The sequence below is a fragment of the Anastrepha obliqua genome, chromosome 3, assembly GCF_027943255.1.
Source record: "Anastrepha obliqua isolate idAnaObli1 chromosome 3, idAnaObli1_1.0, whole genome shotgun sequence".
Classification (NCBI taxonomy): Eukaryota; Metazoa; Arthropoda; class Insecta; order Diptera; family Tephritidae; genus Anastrepha; species Anastrepha obliqua.
Window position 1 is genome coordinate 47,528,618 of NC_072894.1, and position 19,488 is coordinate 47,548,105.

The window sequence follows — 19,488 nt, forward strand, 5'->3', positions numbered from 1 at the left end:
GTATCATAACCCAATCATCAGAAATGCTGTTGTGCAGTGTAATTTAATACTTGGCCTAAAGCGTTTGACTTGGTAAATTATGACCTACTTTACAAAAAGCTTAGATATATACATATAGAGAAAGGTAGTAGCCGCTAGCAGCCTACTAAAACTCCATCGGTTAAGCAATTGCTCTCTCCATCTAACCTTTATTTCGCCCCCACTCTATAAGTCAAAACAAGTTTGTTTGTTGCTAACGGTATATGCGGACCACTTGCAGGTGTGTATGTATTTTATATATGAAATTTATTTAATTACCTAAAGTGACATATAAATTATGTATGGAGTGTACGTACGTGCATGCAGAATTCATCTCATGTCACATATGAGTGACTTTGCATTTTTGGGCTGCGTTAGATGAAAGTTCGATGGTATCAACAATGGGAGAATGTAAAATGCACAATGAAAATCCTTAATTGAATAACTTAACTAAATTATTTAATTTGCTTTCTACATATTTGGCCACACAAGAATTAATACTAGTCCAATGAAATTTGAAATTTCTAAAAATATTTGGACTAAAATGTTTTGAGATTACGAGTTATTTTTCTATAATTTGTTAGGTATTCGTGGCCAGCTATTTTTATTTATTAAGTTACTCCTAATTATAACTTTAATATTTAAACGCAATAGGAATTTGCAGCTGTAATTGTTTTTGCCTTTGTTGTGGCATATTTTCATATACCTATAACTCATCTCCATTTATACCGCAGGACACACATTTGAAGACAAATACCTGGAAAAAACCATTATGGGTTGATAACTTGAAGTCTTCGAAGTAGAAATCCGCGATACACAAATTTATGGCAGAGAGTACTTTTTCGAAGAAGCAGAAGCGCATCAGCTATACTCTTAAACGTAGATAGAGAGACCTCAAGAACTCTCACTGGATACTATACGGGACGCAGTAGTTTTTGTCATCATTTCAGAACATCAAAAATGGTGGAAACAAGCATCTAACGTTTTTGCAAATGATGTAACTGCAGAGCACATTTCCTGGGAATGTGCAGTTTACGCGAGACGAAGATTAGTAAACTTAGAAGGTGCGACTTTAGGTGTATATACAAGTAGATATATAAAGGTCGTTAGAAAACTAAGTGCCAGAAGTAGCAGAATTAAAAAATGTATATGTCATTAATATATACTTGTATATTATAATAAAGTAAAAGAGGTGGAGCAAGCCCCTAAAACACCCCGTCCATTTTCAAAAATAAGTTTAACATTTGTTTTCCTCCGATGGAGGATCTATCCGATGTTAAGCTGATAAGAACAGATAATACACTTTGGTCTTAGCCATAAGGCCGAAAACGCTTTGGCGGCCGCCATAGCCAAATGGGTTGGTGCGTGATTACCATTCGGAATTCATAGATAGAACGTTGGCTCGAATCTCGGTGAAACCAAAATTAATAAAAACATTTTTCTAATAGCGGTCGCCCCTCGGCAGGCAATGGCAAACCTCCGAGTGTATTTCTGCCATGAAAAAGCTCCTCATAAAAATATCTGACGTTCGTAGTCGGCTTGAAACTGTAGGTCCCTTCATTTGTGGAACAACATCAAGACGCACACCACAAATATGTAGGAGGAGGAGCTCGGCCAAACACCCAAAAAGGGTGTACGCGCCAATTATATATATATATAAAAGAAACTGTTTTATAAATTTAATACGATGAGTTCTTTAGTCTTATAAAACTCTTGAACAGTGGATTTATTGCTCGAATTCTAAAGTTTTGTATTCCATGCAATGGGACTTGCTATTAATATAGATTTAGCTTATGATATATAGAGAATGAGTTTTTCATGCTACCATATAATAATATATTATAATAATATATTATATTTATTTCAAATTACCTAAATCATTTCAAATGTCAAAATATAATTGGATTGGTATTTCTAGAGGTTTTGTATAGCAAAATTAATCCTTTGGCATCTATTTTTATATCTGCACGTACTTCTGGACAGGAGTATTAGAAGTCTGCTCACACACGGTTGTATGTAAAAGCATAAATAATCGAGAGAGATATAGATATATATCCATTTGTCTGTCCGTCCGTCCGTCCATCCGCCCGTGCATATGATCGATTGAGGAAAAATCATTACGTTTCAAGGAAACCTGGTACAAAAGTCACTCTTCGACCAAGGTAAGTTTAGTTCAAAATGTGCGAGATCGGAACACCGAACCTCTGCAAATTATGGTAGCTATCAAAAAATAAAAAAAAGTACGTGATATCTCTGATACTAATAAAATGAAAAAAGGAAAGTTGTGTAAGGTCATAAATCCAATGGCCTGTTCAAGTAGTTATAATCCCAAATACATCCCTGCGATGTAGCTAAATTATTATCTAAGTTTACTAGTTACTCTCTTTTATCTTAATATGTAAATATCCTTTAAAAATGAATTCCTAACTGAAATGTAAATGTAGACAATGATGAATAAAACAGTCACGATTTACAAGCCATCCTTACAGGTCAGAAGTAGGATTGAAACCTAAGCGAAGAAGAGCAAGTGTGTTAAGTGTATTGTGGTTGGTGCAAATTTGCGTATGAATATACGTTTAGTTGCACATAATAAAGTACAAAAAGTAAACAATTTAGAAGGAAAAAAAAAAAAAAAAAGCAAACTGCGTAGGTATGTGAATGCGCGTACGAAGCATGAGCATTTGTAGATACATACATATGTAGGCACATGCGCAAGTGGCTGAAGGACGCGAAAGAAGTAGTGTATTGTTGTTGCATTTGCGTACAAAGGCAAATAAAAGTATATTGTTGTGATAATGCGCGTATGAATTTACGAGTATTTGTTGCACATATATATATATACATATCGAAATTGTGTCGTCGGGGTGTCGCGCGTGTTGAAATTCGCGGAAATTCAAGAACAATTGAGAAAGAGAGACACGTAAGAACACAATATGCCGCTGAGAAAAATAAATTCATTGAGAGTGGATGAAGTTAAAGAGCAATTGCGCGCTCGCGAGCTCTCAACTGCGGGTACGAGAAATGAACTGATGCTTCGGTTATCGGAATGCGTGAATGCCGATGAGGTAGAAATTCAAAGTAGCGAAAGTGCGTTGCAAGCTCAGGTAAACGAATTGCGTGTAATGTTAGGAAATATGATGGCAGCTGTAAAAGATTTAGCTGACCAAAGGCAAACAGACCATAATAACGCGAGTGTAGAGAGAGAACGTGATAGCGTTGGTGTAGATACAATAATAAACTCACCACAAAATTCGAGTGTGACAGCGGGCCGAAGTGTGAGTGTAAAGGAAATTGCCGAGACAATTCCTGAATATGACCCAACAAGCGAAAACTCTTTAACAGTAGATCAATTCGTTGATAGGGTAAACAGTGCCATTGAAGCATATCAATGGGATGAGAAATGTTTACTCTTAGCAGTATATAGCAAATTAAAGGGTGCTGCGAGACTGTGGCTAGATGCATCACCTAAGTTTCATTCGACTTGGAATGACTTTTCGAATAGTTTAGTCGAAGAATTTGGGTATAAACTAAATGAAGCAGAAGTGCATATTAAAATGTCGAATGCTACACGTAAGCAAAGTGAGAAAATAATGGACTATTGTTTTAGAGTGAGTGGACTTGGTCGGCGTTATGGACTGAGTGAAAGTGCGATCATAAAATATTTGCGTGACGGGTTGAAACATAGAGAACTACAGGTTGCTATATCGGCGGTACGATTTAAATCATTAAAAGAAATGCGTGAAACGATTGAGGAATATTTACAAAATTCGGTGCTAACGAAAACTACGAGAAACGAAACGGCTGATAAACAGTACGTGAATTGGGTTAAGAACGAAAACGAAAAAAGTGGCTACGATAAAACGAGTTTAAAGTGCTATAATTGCCAAGAATTAGGACATATCGCACGAAATTGTAAGAAGCCAAAACAGCCACGTCGGTGTAAAGACTGTACTAAATTTCATGGTGACGGTGAACCGGTAAATTGCGGAAAAAAATTTAATGTAAAACGAGCACAAATCAACCAGCAAATAAAATTTGGAGAAAAATATATTTCAATAAGCGGGAAGACCTTTTTATCTTTTATTGATACGGGAAGTGAGTGCAGCATGATAAAGCGTTCAGTAGCAAATACTTTAGCGATACCATATCAGAAATGTGCAATGATTATTTATGGTATTTGTGGCGGAAAAAATTGTTTGACAGAAAAGATAAACACAAACATCGGTTTGGACAATGAGGTTGTGAATTTAGATTTGTTTATTGTCGATGACGATATTTTGTCGACGGACATTCTTCTTGGTCAAGATATATTTCAAGGTAGAGATGTTATTATAGAAATTTCAAATAAAAATTTTGAGTTTACAACGCAAGCTGCAAGAGCAAATTCAAGTAACATAATTTGTAACGTTAATGACGATCAAACTAAAGATAAGTTACAAAAGTTTCTTAACGAAAATTGCGACATTTTCGCTGAAAATTTGCATGATATTGGATTAACTAACGTGATCGATATGAAGATCGAGTTGACGACAAAAGAAGCGATTGTACAAAAGCCTTATAGAGTTCCAGAGCCGAAGAAGTGCATCATATCGAAAATGATAAATGATCTCCTCGAGTGTGACATTATTACTAAGTCTCATTCTGAGTATGCGAGTCCAGTTGTACTAGTAGCGAAAAAGAACGGAGGAGAGCGCCTTTGTGTCGATTATAGGCGACTTAATAAACATACAGCAAAAGAAATTTATCCGACTCCGAATATTGAAGAACGTTTAAGTGAAGCTATGAAGTTTAAGTATTTTTCAATACTGGATCTTAATAGTGGCTATTATCAGGTACCTATTCGAGAGGAGTGTAGAAAATTTACAGCTTTTGTTACCACTGAGGGCTTATACGAATTCAAACGAATGCCATTCGGGCTTAAGAATGCGCCAGCCGTATTCCAAAGGTTAATGCAGTGTATAGCGGATAAGGTAAAACCAGGTGACATGATCCATTACATGGATGATATATTAGTAGGCAGTAATAGTATTAACGAAATGTATGAGAAATTAAGCAGAGTATTTGAGGCATTACGACAACTAAAGTTAACACTAAATGTAAACAAATGCGAGTTCCTGAAGGAGACTATAGAGTTCTTAGGGCATAAATTACATAAAGATGGCGTGAGCCCAGGAAGTATAAAGACATTAGCGATCGAATGTTTTCCTACGCCGAAGACAATAACGGATGTGAGAAAGTTTCTTGGTCTTAGCGGATACTTCCGTCGGTTTGTTCCGGGGTATTCAATTATTAGCGAAGCACTGAGAAAATTGTTACGAAAAGACCAACCATTTGAGTGGGCTGAACAGCAAGAGATAGCTTTTAGCAAATTGAAAAAAGCTTTAATGTCAGAACCTGTAATGACAAAATATAGAGTAGACGCAGAACATCAAATTCACACAGATGCAAGTTCAGTGGGCATAGCAGGCGTGTTAATGCAAAATGATGAGGGCGATTGGAAGCCAGTGGCTTATTACAGCAGGGCTACAACTGATTGCGAAAGAAACTTTCATAGTTACGAGCTTGAGGCGTTGGCAGTAGTTAGCAGTTTGGAACGTTTTAAATATTATGTGCAGGGTAAGCATGTCGTCGTAGTTACCGATTGTAGTGCGGTAACGTCAACAATGAACAAGAAAGAGCTCATACCGAGAATAGCGCGTTGGTGGTTACGAATCCAAGATTTTGATGTAACGTTCGAACATCGTCCAGGTCGGCGCATGGAACATATTGACTTTTTAAGTAGAATACCTAACGAAAATACTGAAGAGTTAGACACAGCATCGTTAAAGGTATCGAAGACAACATTAGAGACAAGCGATTGGATTTATAGCATGCAACAACAGGACGAGAAAATAAAAGAGATTATTAATAAAGTTAAAAATGGTGACAATGTTTTGAATGAAGAGTATACGGTAGAGGATGAGAGGCTTTATCGTAAAGAGAAAGGTAAAAGATTATGGGTAGTGCCAAATGCGATACGCTACAAAATAATACAGAGCATGCATGAAAAAGTAAAGCACTTAAGTATCGAGAAGACTTTAGAAGAGACACAAAAATATTTTTGGTTTCCCAGAATGCGTAATTTTATAAAGTCATTTATAAAATCTTGTATTGAATGTGGTTACAATAAACAACGTAGTGGTAAACAAGAAGGCGAATACCATTATGATGAAATGGAACCAATACCTTTTAAGACGGTTCATTTGGATCATCTTGGTCCATTCCCAAAAAGTAAAAAACAAAACGAGCATGTATTAGTTTTTATGGACTCATTTACGAAGTTCACAATTGTGAGAGCTGTAAGAAGCACAGCCACACGACATGTTATTGGATTACTAAATGAGGTGAGCAGTTACTTTGGTGGACCAGCGAGAATAGTGACCGATCGAGGGACAGCGTTTACGTCTAACGATTTCCAGAAATACTGTAAAGATAACGACATTAAACATATACTTAATGCCGTAAGAACACCACGAGCGAATGGTCATGCAGAAAGAGCTAATCGTACGATCATGAGTATGTTACTTCCATCGACAAGCGAGAACAAATGTTGGGATGAAGAAGTACGAGCTATACAATGGACATTGAATTCTACAAAGAACAAAACTACAGGTCGATCACCACAAGAACTATTATTTAACTTCAAGCCAAGAGATATATTACAAAATAAACTTATATTAGCGCTACATAAAGATGAAATCATAACAAACGAAGAACTCCAGGATGTACAACGAGAAGCAGCAGAACGAGTGAATCAACAAAGAAGAAAAGCAAAGATAAGGTTCGACGAAAAGCATAGTCGACCAATACGCTATACTGTAGGTGACTTAGTACTTACAGAAAATGAGCCTGTTAGTACGGGAAGTTCACGAAAATTAGAACCTCCGTACAAAGGGCCATTTATCATAACAAAAGTAATAGGTAATGACCGATATTTAATCGAAGATGTGCCAGGTTCAAGTCGTAAACAGCGGCACTACTCTTCGATACACGCAGCTGACAAACTAAAACCATGGTGTATCCTTCCGAATTTTGACGGTTTCAATGATGGCGGCGATGGATCCGAGGTCGTATCCAGTGATCAGGATTGGCCGAATGTAAGGTCATAAATCCAATGGCCTGTTCAAGTAGTTATAATCCCAAATACATCCCTGCGATGTAGCTAAATTATTATCTAAGTTTACTAGTTACTCTCTTTTATCTTAATATGTAAATATCCTTTAAAAATGAATTCCTAACTGAAATGTAAATGTAGACAATGATGAATAAAACAGTCACGATTTACAAGCCATCCTTACAGTTGTTACAATCCCTGAACCCCCGAAACAAATGCGATATACGCCATCCATTAGGCAGCAACAAAGTAATGGCTGTGTTAATTTTTTTTATAAATATATCACCAATACGACCTCAGTTTTTTCGTAAGCAAACCGCTATGATGATACGGAATAATGTCAGCCAATCAGCTGGTTCTTTCAAATTGAGCTGAGAGCTGGATAACGGCCTAATCTTGGCCACACCTTTAAAAATCTTTTCACCATGAATTATTCAACATGAACTCAATCGCAAGTATGTATGTACTTACATATGTATATGGAATTTTAAGCTTCCAAACACTAAGTGCTACTACAATTGTTGAATGTGACAAGTAATTAAAGTTCAACGGCAATGAGTATTACGATAAGCTGTAATTTTTTTCACCTGCTGCCATTATTTCTTTCATGGATTTTTGCATTCGTAAGTGTGATCGCATGGCGGCAGTATTTTATGCTTGCAAAAAATGCACTTTTACAACAACCCCCACCCACTTTCGCTCGCGTGGCATTTATGTATGTGTTGTCAGAGATTACCACTCCCTCACATGCAGGTGAATTTTGCCGCCACATAAAATATTTTATTACCACGGGTACCATTTAACGGCTGTCGGTGTTGACGACAATAAAAGCATTGAAATGAACAAAAAATATAAAAAGAAAAAAAAAAGAAAGTGCCATTTTACTGCTCCACGATAAGCGCATATGCGAGCAAGCCATTTTCGCATGGCGGAAAAGGCTTTCTTTGTGCGGTTACCTGAGAAGGAGAACAAATTGTAGTCAAATGAGCGAACCGAAGCTGAACGAAGGCTGAAAACGATTGCGCGCTCATTCGCTGCACCTGCGTATTTTTTATAAAAACAATGGCATACAAACAAATGCAGCATACTTAATTGCCTTTCTACCAGTGCGGCCAGATAAAATTTGTCCAAAATATTTCAAGTGAATATAAAGGAAAAGGAGAGTAAATGGAGAGTAACAGTAAAAAATATATTTAAATTGCAAAGAATTCCACTGCACTGCAAAAACACTTATTTATTTACTTCAAATTCAACATAATCACAAGTAGTTATATTACAACAGAAAATACTTTATCGATAGAAAAGAAATATAGCGTTTATTGCGAAGATTTATAGATACTTTTAGGCAAATGTTTTCAAAAGGTTTTAAAACCAATCTTCAAATCCTGGAATAAGTGCTCATTGCCGGTCCAATTCTCAAATTTTCATGACTTATAAACATATTTGACAAATGACCTACCAGAACGAAATTGTTGGAACTACCGCTTTCCTATTGTTTTTGGCCGCGTGTTCTACATACATTGGTGGTAGTTGTACTCAAGAACGCATTAAAATTTCCCTTTTTAACAACATTTACGAATGCTGTAACACACAACTGACAGTTTGAAATACAAACTAGCAAATATATATTAATTTTTTGAAGCATTATGTCACTTATCTGTGAGATACCCTATGATCAAAAAGTACCGGGAATGTTTAATTTATATGAACCGCGCACGTGGGAGCTGGTCCATATTTTTTTCTTATGTTGGTAGGACTGTAAGACACACATCTGTCACTATTTATCCATTTTGAAGCGTTTGAGAGATGCTGTACGTCGTAAACGGCCGGATATGTGGGCAAACAACTCTCGTTGAGCTGGATTGTTTGACCAAACACCAAGTAAATACACTCGTGCCAGCACCGTATTCACCTATTATGGCCCCGTGCGGCTTCTTTTTATTTCACAAGTTGAAGTTACCACTTCGTGAAAGGAGATTTCAGTCGATAGAGGAGATCAAAGAGAATGCGACGAAGGAGCTGAAGGCCATCCCTTCGTCGGCCTCCCAGGGGTACTTGGAGGATTGGGTTAAACGTTGGCGCATGTGTGCTGCTTCAGACGGGCCATATTTTGAAGAAGATAAAATAAATTTGCCTGAAATTTAACTCTGTTTTGTTTTATTTAAACATTCCCGGTACTCTCTGATCATAGGGTATAGTTTTCAAGAGACATCTAGCGAACAAAATTCAGAACTTTTCATTATGCTTAATAATTTTTTTAATGTTCAGTAAGAATTACCCACCTTAAACTTAAAATAATCATTTTTTAATGTATTTGATGTAATGTTCTCCAATCATAGTCGAGAAGTGTAGGAATGTTTGAATAAACCCTTTCAATTTCATTAGAGGCAGTTGTTTTGTCTCTTATAAACTCTATATTTCATTTGTTGAGATGATATAGTGAATAAGTTATTATGGATGGTTTTTTACTATAAAAAAGTGAATATAATTATAAGAAACTATACATCCACATAGACGATAGGTGAACTAATCTGACCACATGCAAAACAGCAAAAGTCATGTGTAGAACTAACGACAAAAAACTGACTCAATTCGTACTTACGCTCTCGCGAAAGGACTGCAGAACCATCATAGGTATGTTAATAGATCATAATCTATTGGCTGCACATGCGTACAAGATAGGGATTGCTAACACGGACAAATGCAGGAAATGCAGAGAGGATGTTGAGAAAACTTTAGAGCACCTTGTGTGCGTTTGTCCGGCATTATTAAAAACGCGACTAAAATGCCTGGGAGCCCCTCTGTTTGAGGGTCTGGAGGACGTCTTAAAAGCTGATCTCCCAGCGCTGCTTAGATTCGCCAAAAGCGCTGAAATCCTACATGATGTCTACTTTCGGTATTCATAGAGGTCGATTTCCATCTGGTATCGCTAGGGACCAAAATGTCTATGTCTAACCTATACACCCACATTTGTACGAGTAGATGGCCAAGGACGGGGTAATGTTAAAGTTGCACAATCCTGCACACGAGCGAACTTTTTGCCACATCAATTCAAGCCAATACATATAATGCAGTAGCTGTCATAATCTCGGATGTGCAGCAAACAGCTGACAAAAATTAGAAAATTTTCCTACCAATCATTAGACAAGTTTTCAAGTGCCATCACATATTTTCATGGTACAGATTTTTTTTTATCAAGTTTGGCTAATTTCAATTTATGCAAAAAAATAAAAACTTCTGGCCACTTTGCTCTCTACTGGCTTTATTTCAATATATGCATGAATGTGTGAGTGTTTCGTTAGTAAAAGAGCTCTTAGTAAATTTTAAATATTTTTCAAGGTATAATTTTTGGCGCGACAAGTGGCGCGACAGCAACACTATTATTCTGCTCAATATGCATGTATGTATGTATGCACGTATCTATGTAAGTATGCATGTAAGTATTTTATTGCTAGTACGTAGTTTACTACTTTTTTTATTACCAACTAAGTGACAACAATTTAAAACTTTAAAAATGAAAAAAAACCTACAACCACTGAAATTGCCTACGACACTGTCACGTTCGCTTAGCAACATCAGCCAACAGCGAGGAACACCGCCGACATCACCATCAAAAGTGGCAGCAGTGACGTTGACAAAAACAGAAGTCGCCATTATTTCATTTATTTATTCTTTGCCATTTTGGTTTTATATAGCCAAGAATTTTTATACGTTTGTTTATTAAGGCAAATTCATGACAAGGAAAAAACAAGTGCAACAACAACTACAAAGAGTGTAATGAACAAATGGCATGAAGTTGGAGGTGAAGCATAAACCATCTACTTGGCGCTGCTGACACTCGGCGGGTGTACTTGTTAATACACATTTACGTTTATGCATGCATGTATGTGTATATACATAAGTTTTGCTTGCTAATACATATTTACATCCATGCATGTGTATATGTATGTGTATCTACATAAGTAAATACATCTAAACATACTTTCCTAGATATGCGTTTGTAAAAATATTTGCGTGTTTTACTTGAGGCGCCTCGTTTATTTTTAGACATGCCACCTTTTTTGCATAGTCATCGCAGTTGAATTCACAAAAACTATGCCTGGCTATGTATGTGTGTACATACTTATGTACTTATATCTATACAGTTTTGCAAAACATGCATTTGTTTAGGCATAAAAAGTTTCAGAGACAGTCAACTTTGCCGCGCGCTTAAAACATTAGTCATGGCGGAGACAATTAACTGAATTAAATCCAGCCGAAACACATGTTTTGCTCCAATGGTATTTACTGCTACTTTTTTGGCAGCATACTTCCACTTACATACATATATGCGCACACACATATGTATATGTATGACTTGGAAATTTCTTTCTTTGGGCTTGCATGCATTAAGCGCGTAGCTGAGTATTAAGCGAAAAACTTAAATATTCACAGTTACATCAGTGATTTGCTTTTTTTTCTGTGCGACTGTTTAGTTTAATTTGAATGGGATAATAGAGTACTTCGATTCACATTTGTTATGCACTTCTATATTACAACTGACTTGCACAGTTAGTAGGTTTAATAAACTTTAAAGTCCGTGTGACCGGAAAAATTTGGTATACTACATGGTATACTAAAGTTAAAAACGTTGACTTTCCGGGACGAGGCCCATCTAAAAAATATCTCTCCACAGTAAGAACAGAATATCATTTATTTATTTGTGACAAAAACAAACTTATAGTTGCTTGAAGCTGAAGCAGTTTTAAGGAAAGTGGTATTACTGCATTCAAAGGCATGATTCGAGGATGTTTACGTACAGAAAAAACCGCTACTCTCCTTATCACACATTGAAAAAAGACTTGCATAGGCTAAGGCGAATTCAGAATGCAAATATTCACGGATGAATCTTTCTTTTCGGCGAATATTTGACGCGTCGGTCCTGGCATACTGCTGATAATCGACAACATCAAGAAACTGTTCACCAGTTACATTTCATATTTGGGGCTTTTTCACCACTAATTTTTGTTTACCGACAATTTGAATGCAGTGTTGATGAATAAAATTTATCAAAAAGAAGTATTCCCTTCAGCTACGAAGATGTTTGGGAGAACTTGAATTTAAAAGAAGACAATGATCCCAAGCATTAAAGCCAATTGTGTGTAGAGTAGAAACATTAAAATGGGATTGATTGGCCTTGACAGTCCACTTATTCCAACCATATTGAAAATATTTAAGCAATAGTAAAGCAAAACTCAGAGGGAAGCAAATATGGACGGTCAATCAGTTATCAAAATCAACTGAGCTGAAGCCGATTGCCTCCACAACTGGCGCATAAATCAACACAAAGCGTGACTCGAAGATATGAAGCCATTTTTTTATTTAGTAAAAATTTATGCTAAAATAAAATTGGATGATTTAAGGAAAGCTCTATTATGGGTTTGCTGAAGGCTCGGCCTTTCTGCATTACTACTGATTGATGTGGGTGAAATCATTCCGGCTTTAGGGTTTCTCTCTCCTTATAACGATGATCTTATCGTGGGTCTGTTCTTTCATTCCACTTTATCACAGATTCACTTAAATAAGAACTGCTTTGTGTTGATGAATTATGATCAAACCTGAAAGCTCACGACTCCTCTGGCAGTACCTGGTATGATACAATTGCAATCCAAGTAAAAACAGAAAGGTTCTCAGTTGTTGCATTCCTTGCAGAAATAGGAGTATTTATACATTTCTTGGAGAAATGATCTAGTGAAGGGCGGATATTCAAATAAAATATGTATAGGCATCTCATCATTTTCAGGTTGTAGTCAGCATTCTCTCTTCGTAGATAGATCCATTTGAACCGAATGCGAACTTAGTCGATTCTGGCAAGTGACATAGCATAAAAGTGATGTGCATGCGAGCGCAACAAAACTACGAATGGAAACACGTTGGTCTCATTCATACATACATTGCCTTTGCTATCAACTGGAAAGGAAAATGCTTCAGACTGCAGATAAAAACTATCTTGCCCGATAATATAGCAAAGGGTTTTCCAATAACAGGTGTTATTTTGAATAGGTCGCTATTACGGTAGATATCACTTTTGAAGCCGTCAGTTTTTGATATTTGACAAGTAGAAACCAGGCCATTAATAAAAATGGAACGATACACGCTCAAACAAAGCATTGAAATGATTAAAATTCACTATAAAAATGGTGAAAATTTGGCAGAGACGGTTCGCAAAACTAGGAAATTTTTGCATCATCGTGAAGCACCTTGTCGGACCGCAAGAAATTGGTGAAAAAACTCGAGCTGTTGGGACAAGGTAGTGATGTGAAGAATAAAACCCGTGCACGTCGCTCAAGAACAGCCGAAAATATTGCTGTTGTAGCCGAAAGTGTTGAAGAAAACCCAGGTTTATCCATTCCTTGTCGTTATAAAGTCTAGATAACACAAGAACTCAAGCCGGACGATCATCAACAACGTCGTGTTTTGATTTGCTGATTGCGTCGTTGAAATACATGAAAATAATCCGGAATTCCATCGAAAAATCATCTTGAGTGATGAGGCCCATATCCACCTCGTTGGCTTCGTCAACAAGCAAAATTGTCGATTCTGGGGATCAGAAAATCGAAGAGTTATTGTTGCAAAGCCTCTCTATCCTCAACGTGTGACTGTTAGGTGCGGTTTATGGTCCGGCGAAGACATTGGACCTTACTTTTTCGAAAATGAAGCTGGAGCAACAGTTACGGTGAATGAATTGCGCTATTGAGAGATGATTTTTAATGGCCGGAATTTGATGATATTGATCTGGATAACGTTTATTTTCAACAGGAAACGCTACGTGCCACACAAGCAACGAAACCATTGATATTTTTGGGTAATAACACCTGTTATTTGAAAACCCTTTATAAAGGGAGAATACGTTTGTTCTTAAACATTGCAAAAATATTGAAAAAGTGTTCGAATTGTGATAAACCAGGTATGAAAGTTAGTTGTTTTTTTGTCAGTAAATTTACTGTCCAAACTTTGTTACCAAGGTCTAGCAATCATCTTAAAAGCTGAATGTATCCACTTACGCGTACGTGATCCAAGTTCATTCCTGGTAGAATTCAAATTTAGTATAGAGCTCTTCATACTCGGATGTCGAGTAGTGAGAGTAGCTCGACGCGTGTAGAGCTCAACTCTTCGAATGTTTAATTTTTTCAGCTATGTTGTAACATCATTATTATTCCAATGATGATAGTTTTATTTTCGAATAATTTTTAAAACTTAAAAAAAGTGCTGACAACAAAGTCGATGTCGCCAAAAGATAGAAAACGTTGTAAAGATTGCGGTAATTTAGAAAATATAATGCGTGGTGGTCGACTACAGTTGCTGACAACCAGAGAAGAACGCCAAGTATTGAAGGAAAATAAAGCGAACCCGATGTATCAGCCCCAAGAACTAACAACTACAACTAACAACTAGAGACAACGTTTCACATTCAAGCATCCGATGAGACAGAGCGCAGAGTACTCAGGAGTAACATTATTCCCACGCTAGTGTATGACGAAAACCTTCGCGTATATAAAAATAAATAAAGAAAAACGACTTTTATTCGCCAACATCTATAAACCAAAAAGTTGTGAGTTTTTGGGAAAACCTAATCTTTAGTGATGAAAGCAAGTATAACATTTTTGGACTGGAAGTATTCATAAACCTTAGATCCAGTGTTAAGCGCGCTGAAGATTATATCATGATTTGAAGTCTACCAAATCTCAAGTTCTACGAAAGAGATGTCAGACGGAATGGCTTACCCATCCGCAAGTGATGCGAGATGATAAGTCTACAGTAGAGGAAGTTCCTTTCGACATGAATATATAATCTGTCAGGTCGCATGTTGTCAGTATTGGTGAAGCTCCGTCCGTACCGGGATCCGTCCTCAGCATCAGGCCACTTTTCGATAGAGCGAAGGAGGAGATGCTTTTGGGTTCAAAACCTGATAAACTTATTTAAACTAAACTAGGATTACACATTCGTAACTCACTCGGTCGTCATCCACAAATACTCAGCCCTCCGCCGCCCTTCTTTCCTCCTTCCATGCTATCAGTTTGCTTCCCCTGCAATGGTTTAACAAACGACGAATTTGATTTCTACGACCACGTGTGCCCTCTTTCTGGGCAACCATCTCAACCTAAACAAATTTTAGTATTTTGCTTTATTCAAGTCTATTACATTTGCAGGCCGCATTTGCCACAAACATCGACAACAGACAACAGGCTAAGCTTTAACCAGAAATAGGAAGTCAACATGCGTGCATATGTACATATGCTAAATACACTTTCGTACATAAAAATTCCTACAAGCAAAAAAACAATGAGATTTGTGTGAAGCGGTTAGTTACTGCTAAGCAGAAGCTAAATATCTAAAAAAGAGAAGGAGTGCAAAGACAGACCAGTTTCGATGTGCAACAAGTAAAAAATTTGTCTTAACTTAACGTTTTGTCAAGGACATAAATTTCAATTTAATCTTTTGCTACTGAAGACGCAGGAGCACGAAAGAGAGTCTCGCCAGTAATTCGTCGAGACACTTCGACTGCAGGAATGGCAATGGCGAAGAGTTTGGCGTTTAGAACAGGGTCGGGTGGGGTGAGGTGTAACAAACTAATTTGTAACGAGATTAGTAAACGATGCATTGTGCAGGTTGTGAATGGTTGGATTCACATGCTTATATACCCAGCTAATGAATATATTGGCATGCATACTCGTACATACATATATGTGGCATACAAACAAACATGCGTGCAAGTAACAGTAAGTGTGCACTAAAGCACGAGGAGTTTTCAAAATGCTGAGGAACTATAATTTATTTGAAAATGCTGAGATTCTCCACGCACCAAGCATGTGATATAAATTTAAATTTGCACATAAAGTTTTTATATACACACACAGTCAGATATATGTGTATGCATGTACATATATTCAAAATCTACGTGCATGTTTATGTGTGCAGGGATGCCTGCACATAATTGTACTTTACACAAATACACAAATGAACATGAAGTTTAAGTCAGCTTAAGTTTTTGTTGTACGTTTGTAGCGAAGACGAGCAGAAGCTTTCTATTTAAGTTCGTTTTTTATGTGTAACTGCGTGTCAGTGTATTTGTATATGTATTTGAGCTACAGTCCCACAACTTTCATTCGTTTGCTTTCAAGCCATAAGAGCTCTTTTTCACTTGTAACGAAAATTGTTTATAATTCCCTCAATAAATGCCGACATCATTTCCAAGTGAGTTGCATGAAAATCAAATTTAAATATTTGCCAAACAAGGACGCACACTATCACCAACATGCATAAATTCATATAACACATATATACTCGTATTTGAATGCATGGGTGTATGTGTGTATGTACATATCAGTTCATGCACTCATACATAGTAGCTTAAGAGCTAGAAGTTCCCCTTTTTTATAAAACCACTGCAACATATTTAACTGTGTGAGTGTGTGCATGCTGTATTACTTGCTGTTGCACAAACAGTCAAAATCTCCCAAGGCACTTGAGCTATTTTCCACTGCGTTGCCACGTTTTTACCGCACCAAAACACACACGCACACACACAAACTTGTGACAAATTCACATATTACCATGCAGAAATTGTGAGACTAATCTCTAAAGAGAGTGTTCCGGGGTTATTCTCCATGCGGAACAATTGGGTATTAAGTCAACAATTTGGAAACGCTGCTATTGGAAACTGCTGATACTGAAGGCTGTGAATTTTTCAAATCAAACTTAAAGTTGCATTTGCAACATTTGAATTAAAAATAACACTGCAGCATTTAGAACAAAAAAAGTAACGAATAAAATTTGTCTGTGATAAGGTTTAGGTGATACTCGCTGCCGGAGCTACAAAGAGAACATTTTGATCCATAGCGCTACCAGATCAGAGTCCTTTTTGGCGAAAATATGTATCACTCAAGTTTTAGGAACCGCTCAAGCTCCAGTTCAGGCATAGATTCTAGCCTTTCAAAGCTGAGAGCACCCAGCTAGCATAGTCTACTATTCGAGAGTGCCGTTGCCTGTAATAAAATTTAAATTGAACTACGGACTTCAAGTGCGGTACATCAACGCTATAACCCACCGGCATTAAGCCAACCTTTGACAGCTTACTCTCCCTCTCAGCGCTTACAACCGCTATTGCAACTAAAGTGCAGAATCACAACAAGTTCCTCAAGTCGCTTACCGGAAGCACTTGGGGCAAAGGCAAATAGATGTTGCTGTCGACTTTCAAGGCAATTGGCCGATCGGTTCTAAATTATGCTACGCCTGCCTGGGCGCCTGGAACCAGTTATACGCAGTGGCCGAAGCTACAGACCTGCCAAAACACTGACATAAGCACTGCGACAAGATGTCTGATGATGTTCGGCATGTGAAGGCACCCCGCACGATACTAACCACCTCTTCACATGCCCCATCAAACCCACTCATCTAACACTCCTCCCTCTGGACCCAACATCTCGAAACAGCTAGTTTCCTGGGTCTACAGTTAGATGAGCTAGACGAAGACGACCGGTGATTACACTACACTGACAGGGCAACGTTACTGCTACAACAACAATATCCAACTTTCAGTGTTGTTTCGCGTAGATTTTATTAAATTAAATTAAATCAAATTTATTTTCGAGTTCTGAGAACGACATATAATATATACATATGTAAATTTCGTGAACGACTAGTCTTACTTCATACCCGTTTGGGTACAAAAGGGTCCAATTAGTCTCATCAAAGGACACATTCGGCACAAGCGGCATTTTCGACAGGGTTTATATTCTATACAGCTGCAGATTCACATTCGTTTGCTGTGACAGCAGCAGTGCGAGTACAGTTAGGGATACAGATTTGTTGCAGCTCGCGCGTAATTGTATGCCATCTGTAAGATATGCAACGTAATGTCAGTTTGGAGAACGGACCGGCAAGCAACAAAAATGAGAGAGTATGTAAGCCATGCTTTTCTGCTTTTCCTTGGCTTGCAAACTGTTGATATACAAAGCAACAATAATATTCATGAAAAAAATAGCTGGTCGTATGGCAAAAACTTGGAAAGTTTTGTATGGCTTTGCGAAGCAGGCAGTTGGCTTTGGTTGTTGTTGTTGTTGAGCACTACTGTTGCAATGCAAATATTTCAAGTGGTCGCAGTGATTCAGTGGCACTTTTGCTATAATTTTCTTATGTTACTTATTTGCCACTATTTAACATATTTTTAAATTTATTTGCCGGCTTCCTGCAACCTCATCTGCCACCACTCAGCTGATATACCAATGTATGTAAGTCTAATGCTGTATGTACATACATATATATAAATGTGTATGTATATTGCATACTCGTAGATATTTATTTATGTACATATATTTGCATAGCCTGTTTATTTTCCTGTGTCAGCAACAAGCGGCAATTGTGTACGAATGTGAGCAAATAAGTTAGTAGAATGCTATTTATATGAGTAAACACGATTAAGCCGATTTGTGCGCCTTTGCATAGGCAACAGTTTTTGCCCATTTTCTTTTAAATTCTTCCTGTAAGAATGTGGCTATTTTCTTTTCGACTTTTTCTCTTTTGGGTTTTAATTTGTGTTTTATTTGTCGGCATGTTTTTGCTAATTTTGTGGTCGAAAACGAATTTTTAAAATAAATTGGAAGCCACTATATTCAAACAGCGTCAACAAACTGAAATACATGAAATTGTTAGCACTTAGAGCTATGCAAATTATTGAAAAATGTACTGTAAACTGCGCATAGGTTTTGTTAACGATGGCGTAGTTAAAAAGGTCCTTAGGAAAAATAAATAGAGGTACAACATTTTCATCAGTTTTTATAAAAGCCGGAAATTAATTTATTGCCTGACGTTTTTGTAGATTTTTTATGGTTTCATAAGTAAAATTAAAATGTATCTTGATTAGGGTTGTCTAGACATCTGCATGGCAACTGAATCTGCAGCGTGTGCTAAGCATATTTGTGTGAGTTAGGGGTAGGATCTTTAGAAAATCTCCTATGAAATAGTTTTTGCGTAATATATCGCCTGAAATGTCCTGTGCTACTATGCCTCAAGCCAGACAGAATTTTTAATGCGGGCATCCTCTCATAATGACAGCTTGAATATTGCAAAGACACAGGCACATACGCTTAGACCGCAAAATCGTGCAAAGTTTTGAGAGAGGATTAGTCTATATAGAATTCAAATAATTTTTTTTTTTTTTGTTTTTGAAACACAGATGTTTGTTTAGATGTTCGTTCTGAACTCGGCAGAATGAGAGTACATTCATGAAAATATATGTGACCATACCTGAGGTGTAGCCCAGGGTTAATCACATGTCA

General features: G+C 37.2%; 1 protein-coding gene and 1 non-coding gene across 2 annotated transcripts in view; both read right to left on the bottom strand.

The window, feature by feature from the left end:
- Positions 1-19,488, bottom strand: part of LOC129242339 (connectin-like) — a 194,964-nt gene that overhangs the window by 160,518 nt on the left and 14,958 nt on the right. The window lies entirely within an intron of this gene.
- LOC129243156 (U2 spliceosomal RNA) lies at positions 1,160-1,353 on the bottom strand. The gene has a single exon (XR_008582249.1). It is a non-coding gene; the product is annotated as a U2 spliceosomal RNA (small nuclear RNA).